This window comes from Crocuta crocuta, unplaced genomic scaffold (genome assembly GCF_008692635.1).
Source record: "Crocuta crocuta isolate KB4526 unplaced genomic scaffold, BGI_CrCroc_1.0 scaffold788, whole genome shotgun sequence".
NCBI classification, from domain to species: Eukaryota; Metazoa; Chordata; class Mammalia; order Carnivora; family Hyaenidae; genus Crocuta; species Crocuta crocuta.
The window spans coordinates 183,708-199,497 of record NW_027530636.1 but is presented as its reverse complement, the minus strand read 5'-3'; the positions used below and the strand labels follow the sequence as shown (position 1 = coordinate 199,497).

The 15,790-nt window shown below is 37.2% G+C and overlaps 1 pseudogene; it reads left to right on the top strand.

Annotated features, from left to right (window-relative positions):
* Positions 1–502: 502 nt before the first annotated feature.
* LOC144235150 (heterogeneous nuclear ribonucleoprotein A1-like) lies at positions 503–1,560 on the top strand (annotated as a pseudogene).
* Positions 1,561–15,790: the final 14,230 nt, after the last annotated feature.

The window sequence follows — 15,790 nt, the reverse complement described above, 5'->3', positions numbered from 1 at the left end:
CAAACAAAGAAACTCATTGATAATAATACAATAATAGTAGGAGACTTCAACACCCCACTTACAGCAATGGACAGAACATCTAAACAGAAAGTCAACATGGAAACAATGGCTTTGAATGACACACTGGACTGGATGGACTTAGACATATTCAGAACATTTCATCCTAAAGCAACAGAATATACATTCTTCTCAGTGCACATGGAATGTTCTCCAGAATAGATCACCTACTGGGACACAAATCATCCCTCAACAAGTACAAAAAGATCGAGATCATGCTGTGCATATTTTTAGACCACAACACTATGACACTCAAAATTAACCACAAGAAAAAATGTGGAAAGATAGCAAATACTTGGAGACTAAAGAACATCCTACTAAAGAATGAATGGAATTCTTTCCTACTAAAGAAATTAAAGAGGAAGTTAAAAAGTACATGGAAGCCCTTTCTGCCCATGGACGCCGCCGTGTAAGCATCGATAAAGTCTCCCCTCCCACTGCCGTCATGTCTAAGTCAGAGTCTCCCAAAGAGCCTGAACAGCTGCGGAAGGTTTTCATCAGAGGTTTGAGCTTTGAAACAACCAATGAGAGTCTGAGGAGCCATTTTGAGCAATGGGGAACGCTTACAGACTGTGTGGTAATGAGAGATCCAAACACCAAGCACTCCAGAGGCTTTGGGTTTGTCACCTATGCCACTGTGGAGGAGGTGGACGCAGCCATGAATGCAAGGCCACACAAGGTGTATGGAAGAGTTGTAGAACCAAAGAGGGCTGTCTCAAGAGAAGATTCTCAAAGACCTGGTGCCCACCTAACTGTGAAAAAGATTTTTGTCTGTAGCATTAAAGAAGACACTGAAGAACATCATCTAAGAGATTGTTTTGAACAGTATGGGAAAATTGAAGTGATCGAAATCATGACTGACCGAGGCAGTGGCAAAAAAAAGAGGCTTTGCTTTTGTTACATTTGATGACCATGACTCTGTAAACAAGATTGTCATTCAAAAATACCATACTGTAAACGGCCACAACTGTGAAGTAAGGAAGGCTCTGTTTAAACAAGAGATGGCTAGTGCTTCCTCCAGCCAGAGGTCGAAGTGGTTCTGGAAACTTCGGTGGTGGTCTTGGAGGTGGTTTTGGTGGGAATGACAACTTTGGTCGTGGAGGAGACTTCAGTGGGCGTGGTGGCTTTGGTGGCAGTCGAGGTGGTGGTGGATATGTTGGCAGTGGGGATGGCTATAACGTATTTGCTAACCATGGAAGCAACTTTGGAGGTGGTGGAAGCTATAATGATTTTGGCAATTACAACAATCAGTCTTCAAATTTTGGACCTATGAAAGGAGGAAATTTTGGAGGCAGAAGCTCTGGCCCCTATGATGGTGGAGGCCAATACTTTGCCAAACCACAAAACCAAGGAGGCTATGGCTGTTCCAGCAGCAGCAGTAGCTATGGCAGTGGCAGAAGGTTTTAATTACTGCCAGGAAACAAAGCTTAGCAGGAGAGGAGAGCCAGAGAAGTGACAGGGAAGCTACAGGTTACAACAGATTTGTGAACCCAGCCAAGCACAGTGGTGGCAGGGCCTAACTGCTGCAAAGAAGACATGTTTTAGACAATACTCATGTGTATGGGCAAAAAACTCAAGGACTGTATTTGTGACTAATTGTATAACAGGTTATTTTAGTTTCTGTTCTCTGGAAAGTGTAAAGCATTCCAACAAAGGGTTTTAATGTAGATTTTTTTTTTTTGCACCCATGCTGTTGGTGCTAAATGTAATAGTCTGATCATGACGCTGAATAAATGTGTCTTTTTTTTAAATGTGCTGTGTAAAGTTAGTCTACTCTGAAGCCATCTTGGTAAAACTATCCCAACAGTGTGAAGTTAGAATTCCTTCAGGGTGATGCCAGGTTCCATTTGAAATTTTATTTGCAACCTGCTTGGGCACAGAATCCATTGTCTCCACAAACATTAGTGTGGTTGAACTGACAGTTAATGTGTTGTGAGCTGGAGTTCACCGTAAAAAGGGTCACTCAAGCAAAGTCCTGGAGTTTATTTGGTTATTAATATGATTGTTGGCACATCCTATGCAATATATCTAAATTGAATTATGGTATCAGATAAAATTATAGATGGGATTAAAGCTTGTGTATCATCCATTATCATGTGTAATCAATAAACGATTTAATATTCTCTTGAAAAATAAAAGTACATGGAAGCCAATGTAAATGATAACACCACAGCCCAAAACCTCTGGGACAGAGCAAAGGCAGTCATAAGAAGAAAGTATATAGCAATTCAGGCCTTCTTAAAGAAGAGAGAAAGGTCTCAGATACACAACCTATTATTGGGACCTCATCAAAATAAAAGGCTTCTGCACAGAGAAGGAAACAATCATCACAACTATAAGGAAAATGATGGAATGGGGGTAGATATTTGCAAATGACCTATCAGATAAAGGCCAAAATCTGTAAAGAACTTATCAAACTCAATGCCCAAAAAACAAATGATCCAGTGAAGAAATGGGTAAAAGATATGAAGGACACTTCACCAAAGAAGACACCCAGATGGCCAAGCAACACCTGAAAAAAATGCTAAACGTCACTCATCATCAGGGAAATACAAATCAAAACCACAATGAGAATGGCTAACATTAACAACTCAGGCAACAACAGATGTTGGCAAGGATGTGGAGAAAGAGAATTGCTTTTGCACTGCTGGTGGGAATGCAAACTGGTACAGCTACTCTGGAAAACAGTATGGAGGTTCCTTAAAAAATTAAAAATAGAACTACCCTACAACCCAGCAACTGCACTACCAGGTATTATCCAATGAATACAGGTATGCTGTTTCGAAGGGGCACATGCATCTCAATGTTTATAGCAGCACTATCAGCAATAGCCAAAGTATGGAAAGAGCCCAAATGTCCACCGAAGGATGAGTGGATAAAGAAGAGATGGTATGTATATACAATGCAGTATGCCTCAGCAATCAAAAAGAATGAAATCTTTCCATTTGTAACTACATGGATGGAACTAGAGGGTATTGTGCTTAGTGAAATTAGTCAGTCAGAGAGACAAATATCATATGACTTCACTCATATGTGGAATTTAAGTACAAAACAGATGAACATAAGGGAAGTGAAGCAAAAAGATATAAAAACAGGGAGGGGGACAAAAGATGAGACTCTTAAATATGGAGAACAAACAGACGATTGATGGAGGGGTTGTGTGTGTGTGTGTGTGGGGGCTAAATGGATAAATGGCATTAAGGAATCTACTCCTGAAATCATTCTTGCACTATATGCTAAGTTGTATGTAAATTTAAAAATTAATAAATTTTTAAAAGCTGAAATATAAAAATATCTTAGTCTCTCAACATTCAGGAATATCCCTTGCTACAGCCAAAGATGAGTGAAGTAGCCACAGGTCTGGGTAAGGTGGTGATGGTGGGACCTGGGATAGAATACTGAGAAACACAGAAAAGGAGCATTGTCCTAAACACTCGAAATTATGCTACATCAGTATATAATCTCATTTCCAGAAATTGGGAGCAATCTTTAGGAAACACTTGGGCCTCTTCAAATGAGTGTAAAAAAATGTGCTGTTTGTGAAACAGAAACAGAAAGCCACAAAGAGAGAACAGGTAGAGTATGGGGACACTTCTAAGAACTGAAGAATGGAGAATCAAAAAATGCACAGCAGACACAAAAATATACCATCACTGATACTGCAACAGATAGAATCAGTGTCACGAGAGACAAGAGAAACTCTCACAATGCAGAGTACCCAGAGATGGTAACAACGAGAGAGTGGACAGCTGATGGAAGAGCAAAGGTTGGCACTCGAGCCTGGCATATGTCATGTTTCTGAAGAAGAGAACAGAAGAGAGCAAAATTATTGCTCCAATATACAGTTGAACAAAGACTTTGGGGGACCAAAGAAAGATCTACATATATGGATTGAAAGAGCTCATCATGTTCCAGAAAAATCGGTGAGAAAGCATTCTATCATTAGACACATCCTGTAATTTAAACAGAAACTATAATTTAGTTCTACGTATTAAATTATGAGGATAAAGGTAAGAACAAACAAAAGCCAGTTACCTGCAAGAGAAGAAAAATCAAGCTAGCCTCATGCAGTGCCAGGAGTTGATAGGAAACTGTCCTCTCACATTTTGGCTAAGGAAATTTTTAATTCAAGAATTTAAAAATTTTTGTTTAGGAGCGCCTGGGTGCCTCAGTCAGTTGAGCGTCCGACTTCGGCTCAGGTCATGATCTCATGGTTCGTGGGTGTGAGCCCCGCGTCGGGCTCTGTGCTGACAGCCAGCTCAGAGCCTGGAGCCTGTTTCGGATTCTGTGTCTCCCTCTCTCTCTGACCCTCCCCTGCTCACGTTGTCTCTCTCTCTGAGACATTCTGTTTAATGTTTATTTATTTTTGAGAGAGAGAGACAGAGAGTAAGCAGGGGAGGAGCAGAGAGAGAGGGAGACAGAATATGAAGCAGGCTCCAGGCTCTGAGCTGTCAACACAGAGCCTGACATGGGGCTTGAACTTACAAACTATATGATCAGGACCTGAGCCAAAGCTGGATGCTCAACCAACCGAACCACCCAGACGCTCCAATTCAAGAATTTATACTTAGTAAAGATGCCTTCACAGATGAAGACAAAGGAAGAAAGACATGTTCAGATATGCAAGTGTCCAGAAATGATACCACTTCTTGAAATGAGAAGCTGCTTAGTTAGATATTTCTAACTAACTTAGACATGAAGGAAAATTTGGTTTATTAAATCTACCTTATACCACAAGGCTGTATTGAAAGTGAAATCACATAAACATAAATAAATTTAAGTAATCGTTGTAAATCTCTTTATAAAATGGAGTGAAATGTTAAAGTCTTCAAAAGGATAATTAATGAGAAAAGCAATAATTTAGTGGCATTTTGATAAACTGTATTAAATCATGTTAAAAACAGAATTAAAGGATTGAGACACAGATGGTGGAGCTAGAAAGTAAAGTTTTCCATATTCTCATCAGAAATAGAGTCAAAGTGTTCCACATCAAAACTCAGTTTGACAGAGAAATGAAGAATAAAGGAATGTTTTTGGAAAATGTCAAGGTAACTACTATTAAAATTAAAGGCAGAATCAATATTCTGAAAACACTGAAGAAGAAAAATAAAATACAGAGTTATCGTGAAAAACAAAAGCTGGGAAATTCCAGAAAACAAAAATACTTATTAGGGAAAATAAAAGTGTCTTTTTATTTTATTTGTATTTTATTTTATTTTTTATTTTAAAAAATGTTTAATTATTTATTTTGAGAGAAAGAAAGAAAGAGAGAAAATCTCACGCATGCTCCACGCTCAGTGCAGAGACTGGGGCAGAGTTCGATCCCACAACCGTGGGGTCATGACCTAAGCTAAAATCAAGCATTGGGTGCTCAACTGACTGAGGCACACAGGTGCCCCAAAAGTGTATTTAAAAAAATTTTTTTAGAGGCATCTGGGTGGCTCAATTGGTTAAGCACCCGACTTCAGCTCAGGTCATGATCTCATGGTTCATGGGTTTGAGTCGTGCATCCAGGTTCTGTGTTGACAGCTCAGACCCTGGAGCCTACTTCAGATTCAGTGTTTCCCTCTCTCTCTGCTACATCCCCGCTTGTGCTCTGTCTCTCTCTCTCAAACATAAATAAATGATTTTAAAAAATGAAAAAAGCTTTAATATTTATTTTTGAGAGAGTGAGGAAGAGTGAATATGGGGGATGGGTAAAGAGTGAGGGAGACAGGATTGGAAGCTGACTCTAAGCTGACAGCAAGGAGCCAGATGCAGGGCTCAAACTCACAAACTAAGAACATGACCTAAGCTGAAGTCAGCAGCTTAATGGATTGAGCCACCTAGGCACCCAAAAAGCATCTTTTCAATTAGAAATTCTGTATTACCCTGTGCTGATAAATCTGAAAATCTGGATGAAATGAACTATTTTCTAGGAAACAACTTATCAAAATCATCTCAAGAAGTCTGCAGTAGAAAAATCACTGAAGTATGATAAAAATATAGAAGAATTCTTTTTAAAAATGACATCAAGTCCACATGATTTACAGGAGAATTGTTTTAACATTTAAAGGAGGAAATATTTAAAGCTATTTTAACTGTCTTGGAATATAGAAAAGACATCCTAATTCATTTTACACCATTAGCATGAACCCAGTACCAAAAACTGCCAAAGGAAGTAGGAAGAATTAAATAGATTGAAAAATCTTAAAGAATTATGAATAAATCAATATCAACTGTATATCACAGGAGCATTAATCCATAACCAAGTAGGCTAGCATGCTAAAGATTCTAGAAATACAAGGTTGGCTTTCTGGCAAGAAAAATACATTTTATTCTATTTGTAAAAGAAGAGAGCCATATAGTCACCTTAATAAATGCCTAGAAGTGTTATAATTCAAGTTATGTTCCTGATAAACGCTGTTACCATGTGCTTAAAGGAATATGAAATCAAAGACATATTTACAATGAAGCACTAGCTATATGTTTCAAGTGAGGAATAAAATTAAGGAGTCCACTGAGGAAACAAGACTTTTGGAAAAGAAAAAAAATGCAATCATTTGCAGATGATATGATTAATTGAAAGAGCAGCATTGTTACAAAACTTCAGCAAGATATCCAAGCAAAATAAACATATAAAGAGCAAAGCTTTTATATAGCCCAGGAATAACTAATTAGAGATTGTTTTACTTATAATAATAATAAATATAATTGTTTATACAATAAATTTAAGAAACCTTTCTAAAATAGGTTGCTTATGGCAACCCCAAACTGTTCTTTGTATCTATGAACCTAGTTTGTTCTGTTTTTAATTTTACATATAGGTGAGATCATACAGTATTTTTCTTTCTCTGACTTATTTCACTTAGAATAATGCCCTCAAATTTGTCCATGTTGTCACAAAAGAAAAGATTTCATTTTTTCCTATGGCTGAATACTATTCAATTGTATATGCATATCACAGGGTTTTTTAATCCATTCATCCTTTGATGGGCACTCAGGTTGGTTTCACATTTTGGCTATTGTAGATAATCCTCCAGTGAATATGAGTGTGCATATATCATTGAATTAGTGTTTTCATTTTCTTCAGATAAACTCCCAGAAGTGAAATTGCTGGATCATATGNTCATGACCTAAGCGAAAGTCGGACGCTTAACCGACTAAGCCACCCAGGCGCCCCAACTTCATACTTTTTTAAACAGTGGCTGCACCAATTTACATACCCACCAACAGTGCACAAGTGTTCCCTTTTCTCCACATCTTTGGCAACACGTATTATTTCTTATTGTGTGATAGTCATTCTAATAGGTATGAGGAGGTATCTCATCCAGTTTTGATTTGCATTTCTCTGATGATTACTGACGTTGAGTATCTTTTCATGTACCTGTTGTCCATCTGTATGTCTTTTTTGGAATAACATCTATTTAGATCTTTTGCCCATTAAAAATTATTTTATGTTTATTTATTTTTGAGAGAGAGAGAGAGAGAGCGCACCCAAGTGGGGGAGGGGCAGAGAAAGGGGGAGACAGAATCTGAAGCAGGCTCCAGGCTCTGAGCTGTCAGCTCAAACTCACAAAGCGTGAGATCATGACTTGAGCTGAAGTCAGATGCTTAACTGACTGAGCCACCCAGGTACCTGATCTTTTGCCCATTTGAAAATTGTGCTGCTTGTTTATTTGCTATTGAGCTGTATATGGCCTGTATATATTTTGAATATCAGCCCTTTGTCAGATATATGACTTGCAAATATTTTTTCTCATTTAGTAGGTTGCCTTTTCATTCTGTTGATGGTTTCCCTTGCTGTGAAAAAGCTTTTGAGTTTGATATAGTTGCACCTGCTTAATTTTGCTTTTGATATCTTTGCTTTGGGGTCAGATTCCAAATATTATCACTAAGACTGATGTCAAAGAGCCGTCACAACTGCTTCTGGGAGTCTAATGTGTTCTTCCAATCTATAAGCATGGAATCTTTCCATTTCTATGTGTCTTCTTCAGAAATTTTTTGAATGTTTATTTCTGAGAGAGGGAGAGAGAAAGCGTGAGCAGGGGAGGGTCAGAGAGAGAGGGAGACACAGAATCCGAAGCAGGCTCCGGGCTCCAAGCTAGCTGTCAGCACAGAGCCTGACCCGGGGCTTGAACCCACACCCTGAGATCATGATCTGAGCCAGTCGCACACTTAACCGACTAAGCCACCCAGGCCCCCCTCTATGTGTCTTCTTCAATTTCTTTCATCAGTGTCTTATAGCTGATAGATACAGGTCTTTTACCTCTTTGGTTAAATTTATTCTTAAGTATTGTATGCTTTTTGATGTAATTGTAAATAGGATTTTTCCCTTAATTTCTCTTTCTGATAGTTTGCTATTAGTGAATAAAAACAAAATAGATTTTTGTGTGTATTGATTCTGTATACTGCAATTTTACTGTATTTGTACATTAGTTTTAACAGTGTTTCACTGGAGTCTTCAGGGTTTTATATATATAATATGTCATTTGCAAATAGTGACAGTTTTACTACTTTCTTTCCAATTGGATGTGTTTTATTTCTATTTATGCCTAATTACTATGGCTAGGACTTTCAGTACTATGTTGAATAAAACTGCTATGAGCAGATATCTTGTCTTGCTCCTAACCTTAGAGGAAAAGGTTTTAGCTTTTCATCATTGAGTATGAAGTTAGCTGAGGGCTTGTCATATATGGCCTTTACCTTGTTGAGGTATGTTCTTAGTATGCTTATATTTTTTAGAGTTTTTATCATAAATGGATGTAGAATTTTGTCAAATGCCTTTGCTGCATCTATTAAGACTACCATATGATTTTTAAATTTTTAATTATTTATTTATTTATTTTGATGATTTTTTAAAAAAGTATTTTCTTTTTAAGTACTATCAACACCCAATGTGGGGCTCAAATCCACACCCTTGAGATCATGAGCTGCATGATGTACTGACTGAGCCAGCCAGATACCCCAACATTACCATATGATTTTTATTCTCCATTTTGTTCATGGGGTATATCACATTCATTGAATTGCATATGTTGAACCATCCTTGTGTCCCTGGAATAAATCCCACTTGATCTTGGAGTATGATTTTTTAACATATTGTTAAATTCAATTTGCTGATATTTTGTTGAGGATTTTTGCATCTATGCTTATCAGGGATGTTGACCTGTAATTTTCTTTTCTTGTGGCATCTATGTTTGGTTGTAGTATCAGGATAATGTTGGCTCCATAAAATGAGTTTGGAAGAATTTCCTCCTCCTTTATTTTTGGAAGAGTTTGAAAGGTTGGTAAATTTTTTTTAATGTTTGATAGGGTTCACCAGTGAACCAGTCTGGTTCTGGACTTGTGCTTGTTGAGGTTTTATTATTATTGATTCAGTCTCCTTACTAGTAACTGGTCTGTTCAGGTTTTCTTTTTCCTTATCATTCAGTCTTTGTAGGTTGTCTGTTTCTAGGAATTTATCTATTTTTTCTAGGTTTTCCAGTTTGTGGTGTTTTTGTCTTGTTTTTTATGTCTAACTTGGTGAGTAATAGAGATCTAGTTTGGAGTAACACTTATTCTTTAAAATTTGTTGATTATTTTATGGACATGATAAATTTTTGTGAATATTCCAAAATTACATTCTTTCTAGAAAAAAAAGTATTTTCTAATTATTGGATGCAGCCCTCTATATATGTCCCTTAGGTCAAACTTATAAATTCATATCTTCTATATCCATTCAGATCTTCTATATCCTTGATAAAATTTTTGTCTTAGAAAAATGTTTTGAGAATCTATTATCAAATACTTTCTGCAGTCAAAGTGTATTATTTTTGTATTAAACAAAGATATTTTTGTCTTGTAAAACAAATAACGAGTAAAATATAAACAAAAAGTGTATAAAGATGCCCCACGGTTCCTGAGTGTGGAAGACGAATGGAGGGAAGTGAGCCAGGAGAGCTGCTGGAGCTACACAGTTATAGAAATGCAAGTGAGCTGTGCTGATGAACGGGAGTAGGAGGGGCAGCAGGGAGAGTGGTTTGCAAGACACTGATGGGATGGAATGAGCATGAATGTGGAATTCAGTGAAAGAGGAAGAATGTAGAATGACTTCCAGATTTTTGACTGGCCACATGGTGCATGGTATAGACATAATCTGAAAGAGCACAGAGGAAAAAGTAGAGAGGAAGTAGCAGGCAGATGACACATTCAGTATCATAGTTGCCACATTTGAGGAGTTGGTGGGGCGTCCAACATCCAGTGTGATAGATGGATGTAANACGTTTCCTGAGTGTGGAAGACAAATGGAGGGAAGTGAGCCAGGAGAGCTGCTGGAGCTACACAGTTATAGAAATGCAAGTGAGCTGTGCTGATGAACGGGAGTAGGAGGGGCAGCAGGGAGAGTGGTTTGCAAGACACTGATGGGATGGAATGAGCATGAATGTGGAATTCAGTGAAAGAGGAAGAATGTAGAATGACTTCCAGATTTTTGACTGGCCACATGGTGCATGGTATAGACATAATCTGAAAGAGCACAGAGGAAAAAGTAGAGAGGAAGTAGCAGGCAGATGACACATTCAGTATCATAGTTGCCACATTTGAGGAGTTGGTGGGGCGTCCAACATCCAGTGTGATAGATGTTGTTTCTTATATTTATATAAGAAACTTAAAATTTTATGAGTCAAAAATCTAATAATCAAATTGGGAGAGAGATAAGTGAGACAATCAGAGTAATACACAAGGCAATTACTTAAGGGTCTAAAATGTTTAGAGAAGTCAGAAAAGCTGTGGAGGGGAGCAAATCCAAATGAAATAAGGGTAGATGGGGTTATCAGGGCTCACTTCTGGCCCTGGATCTGATTTAAAAGTTGAACAAATAGAATCTTAAAGACAATAAAATTGTATGATTTCAGTTACATGAGGTCCCTAGAACAGGTCAAATTCATAGAAACAGAAAGTAGCATTGTGGTTACCAGGACCTGGGGGGAATGGAGGGGATGAGGAGGAAGTGTTTATGGGACAGAGTGTCAGTTTTGCAAGATGAAAGAGTTCTGTGAGTGGACAGTAATGATAGGTGCCCCACAACATCAATGTACTTAATCCCACTGAACTGTACATTAATAGTTAGGATAGTGAACTCTATTTCATGTGTATTATACCTCAATTAAAAATAATTGAGCAGTTAGAAAGACAGTAGCATATTCTGGGTACAAAAGAACAGGAAATTGAAATTGAAATTGAAATTGAGCCAGGTCACAAGAGTTCTAAATATTAGAGAATGCTAGATTTTCTATGAAAAAAAAAAGTAAATGTGGACGACTTTAAATGGAGAAAAACTCGAAGACAATATTTATGAACGTATTTATGTATATGTGGTTTGAGAGAAGGAAATCTAGGGTCAAGGAGAGAAGGTAAGAGTCTGTTTTAATAATTCATCAAATCATGTCAATGGAAATGCAGTGAGAGAGTGTAGAGAACATTTTGGGGTGTCTACCCAACTCTTCCTGGTTTGTTTAACCTATTTTAAAAAGTAACTTACTTTAAACTTTTCACCCCTAAATACTTCAGAATGTATCCTTTTAAAAAAGAAAACTATTTTACCACACAATCACAATTGTCACATCTAATAGAATTGACAATGCTTTCTTAATGTCACCTCATAGTCAGACAACATTCAAATTTCCTCTATTGACCCCAAAATGCCTTTAAGAGATGGTTTATTTAAATTGGGATCTAATTAAGGAGGATGCATTACATTTCATTGTTTTGTCCATAAACATTTTTAAAACCAAACACAGTACTTGGCCCCCATTTTTGTCTTGATCTCGAACTTGTTGGAGAGACTCCGCCAATTGTCTAAGGCCAATTTTCTCAATTTCTGTGTTTATCTGATTGTTTCCTGGTGGTGTCCTTTCTTTAACTGCTGTCTCTTTTTTTTTTTTTCCCAGTAAACTGGAACTTTCACCTAAAGGTTTGAATATACTCCTATCAAACATTTTTAGCAAGGATTCTTCACAGTTAATACTATTTTCATCAGGCATATAATGTGTAGAGCACAACTATTAGAGGTACTTAGATCACAGGATAAAGGTATCTCTCCATTGGAAGGTTATATCCATCTTTTTTGCAACTAGGACATATTTTTTTAAATGTTTTATTTATTTCTGAGAGAGACACAGAAACAGTGTGAGCAGGGGAGGGTCAGAGAGAGACGGAGACACAGAATCTGAAGTAGCTCCAGGCTCTGAGCTGTCAGCACAGAGCCGATGCAGGGCTTGAACCCATGAACTGTGAGATCATGACCTGAGCCCAAGTCGGAGGCTTAACGGACTGAACCACCCAGGCGCCCCAACCAGGACATATTCTAAAAGATTCAGTCAGTTCCGATTTTAGCCAGATTTCACCAGCCTTTCCTCCAGTATTCTGTCTGTATCAAGATTCAATTCATGATCCTTGGCGTTCTTTACTTTGTGAAATGTCCCTCCGTTTGTGTTGGCTGTTTTCTCATGGTTAAATAAAGTCCATGGATTTGAGGGAAGGATACCACAGAGGTACAGTGCCCTCTCCAGAGCATCCTATCAGGGGTACCCAACACTGATACATACCATGAAGGGTGATATCAGCCTTGGCTCCCTGGCTAGGGCAGTTTCTGTCAGGTTTCTCCAGGGTAAAGTCACTATTATTCCTTGTAGCCAACAAATATTTGAGGGGGACATACTTTCAGCTATGCGACATCCTGCTCCTTCTTAAATTATGGTCCATTAATTTTCATATTCATCATTTGGTTTTGCCTACAGCAATTATTAACTTTGGCATGGTGATTCTTATTTCTCCCACTCCTAACAAATGTATTAATTGGAATTCTTCTGTATGGAAGAGTCATCCCTTCTCCCTCGTTTTTAAATTCACCCAGGGAACTCATGGGTATGTATTTTATTCTTTGAATTATAATCTAATATTATTGTTATTTATTTAGTTGCTCAAATTGTCCCAGTTTTGGCCATTGGGAGCTCTTCCAGTTTGGCTCCTATGTCCCTTTGATATGCCCTCATCCTTTTGGGGGTTTTTGGCACTTACTTTTTGGCACTACAAGATGCTCTAGGCTCATTTTGTATTTTCCTTACTCAGCCCTGGCATCAACCATTTCCCCAAGAAGCCTTGGTTCTTTTTACTGGAGGATAATATTTAAAATTTTGAAACAAAGTGCAGGGCACTAGGTATGTTCATGTAGGCCCTCTTAGCCAATAAAGCTAAAAAAAAAATACATGTGTGTATACCAATCCAAGTATATACTCTTAGATTTCTGTCTCTCTGTTTGTAGTAAAACAAATATGATTTATACCAATACCTCTGATTCCAATCCAGCACCATGAGGTTCATTCTAGCCTTCTCCTTCTGCTCATTTGTAATTTCTTTCTCTTTCTAACAGCAAGAAACCTGGCTTTCATTATTTTATACAGTTTTCAAAGTCAGTTTTAAATTTTGTTTTGTAAAATGCAATGATTTTTATATCCTGCACTTATTTCAAAGTTTACAACTTGTTAACTATTCTAAGGGCTAACAGAACTTCCACATAGGTCCTACTCTTTAAGAGAAGGAGAGATTTTATTTTAGTTTGTTATTCATGAATCATATTACAAAAAGTTCCTATAATTTTCTCTGAAGGCTAATTTATCTTTTCCAGATTTTAGGGAAAAAAACCCTATTTATCTGATTATATAATTGATACTAAGATGGAAATGACCCTGGCTTAATCTTCTCCAATTCCCTTTTTAAAAGAGGAGCCTAATATCCCCCAAATAATATGTAATTGGAGACAAAGAGTGAATATTTCTGAAGGGAGAAAGTGTATTTCTCATGCTTGTTGGCTTTTAGAAATTCAGTTTCAAGGAAGCCCCTTACTTAGCACTTTATTCCTGAAGACATTTGGAGTTAATTTTAAGACTTAACAGGATGTGCCTTTAGAACAGCATTGTGTAATAGACTGTAATATAAGCCACAAATGTGATCCTTATAAGTAACTTAAAACTTTTCTATAAGTCATATTATAAAAAGTAAATAGAAATAGGTGAAATTAATTTTAAGACTATATTTTACCAATAAAATATATTTTCCTTAAACCAATATGTTCACAATTTTGAAGTTTCAGCATGTAATTATTATACAATTTAAAATCTTAATGTTTATTTATTTTGTGAGAGAGAGAGAGAAAGAGAGAGAAAGCACGAGCAGGGGAGGGGCAGAAAGAGAGGAAGACACAGATTCTGAAGCAGGCTGCAGGCTCTGAGTTGTTAGCACAGAGCCCGATGTGGGGCTTGAACTCATGAACCATGAGATCATGACCTGAGCCAACATCAGGCTCTCAACTGACTGAGCCCCCTAGGTGCCCACATTATAAAATATTTTAATGAATGTGTTATTGTATTTTTTCATATGTCTTTGAAATCTGGTGTGTATTTTATACTTACAGTATATCTCAATTAGAAATAACCATATTTTAATCTTTCAAAAATCCACATGTGACTAGTGGCTACTGTATAGAGTCATTTCAGAACAAAGGAATTTCTTTTAAAATATTTCAGTCATTGTGTATAAGGCAGTTTGAAAGCTAATCTGAATGATTTCCACTTTTCCAGGAAAGGAAGCAGAAATAGTACAATCATGAAATTAATTTAGCTGCATATTTTATCGGTCCCAGGAGAAATATGGAGGCCAGAGAGAATGATCTCAGTCAGAAACTCAGAATGAGTCATATGAATTAAACATTGGACATCATATGAATTAAGCATTGGACAATGTCCAATATTCAACATAAGTTTTTACTTTATAATAAATCACATTATACTACCAAATAGAGATGTTCTAATTATGCTTAGTGTAGGAGGTATATTGATACATTGTTCTATAGACTACCATAGACTCTGTGAAAAGTTATATCTCGTTTTTTAAGGATTTGTATCTTATTCTAATCTTAAACTGCACTAAAGTAAATACAAACTGTTAAATTCCTCAGAGTGGGTCTGAAACCTAGCCTCTACTTTGGTTATAAGAGAAGTAGTAAAAGTAGTGCTTTTTTGTACAAACAAGACACTGAAAGCAATCAATGGTGATTAACAAGCAGTGCTCTTACAAAAGGGTAACTCTTTCTAGAACCCAGTATACTACAGTATGGCCATTGATCAGCTTATTAACCTTTTACATGTTTATAAGTTTTCTAAGCAGTTACAGAGAATCCTTTTCATATCTGTGGTGGGACTTCAAGTTTTCCTCAATCTTTATTCCACTAGCCTTCTATCACTACCCAGCTGTGCAATGAGTAACATCACATCCACATTCACACAAAGCAACTACAATAATACATCACTGAGTGCTATAGATATTCACTGAATAATAGTCTGAAGTCAGGGAGCTCAGGCTTCATGAACAGATCCCTTTCCTTGGGGAAATTCGTGAAAGTAAAGACTGAACGTGAAACTGAAGGTCTTCTTGGAGGAGTGTGACCTGGTAATCCACTGGGGCAAGAAAAAGAGCAAGAAGGGACAGCTAGTTCTCAAAAGAGACCCCCAAAGGAAAGCAACTCCTATATCTAGCCAGCAACAACACTGTTAAGACTGAGCATAATGTCTAGAAAAACATCTATTTTCTCTTAAGTTATAAAAGATTCAAGGAACACAAACAACAGAATTTGCAATATTATGGATAAACTACATTTCAAATTGCTTTTGCTAATTAGGAAAGCAGTCACAGGAATGATCCAGATGTCATTTAGATT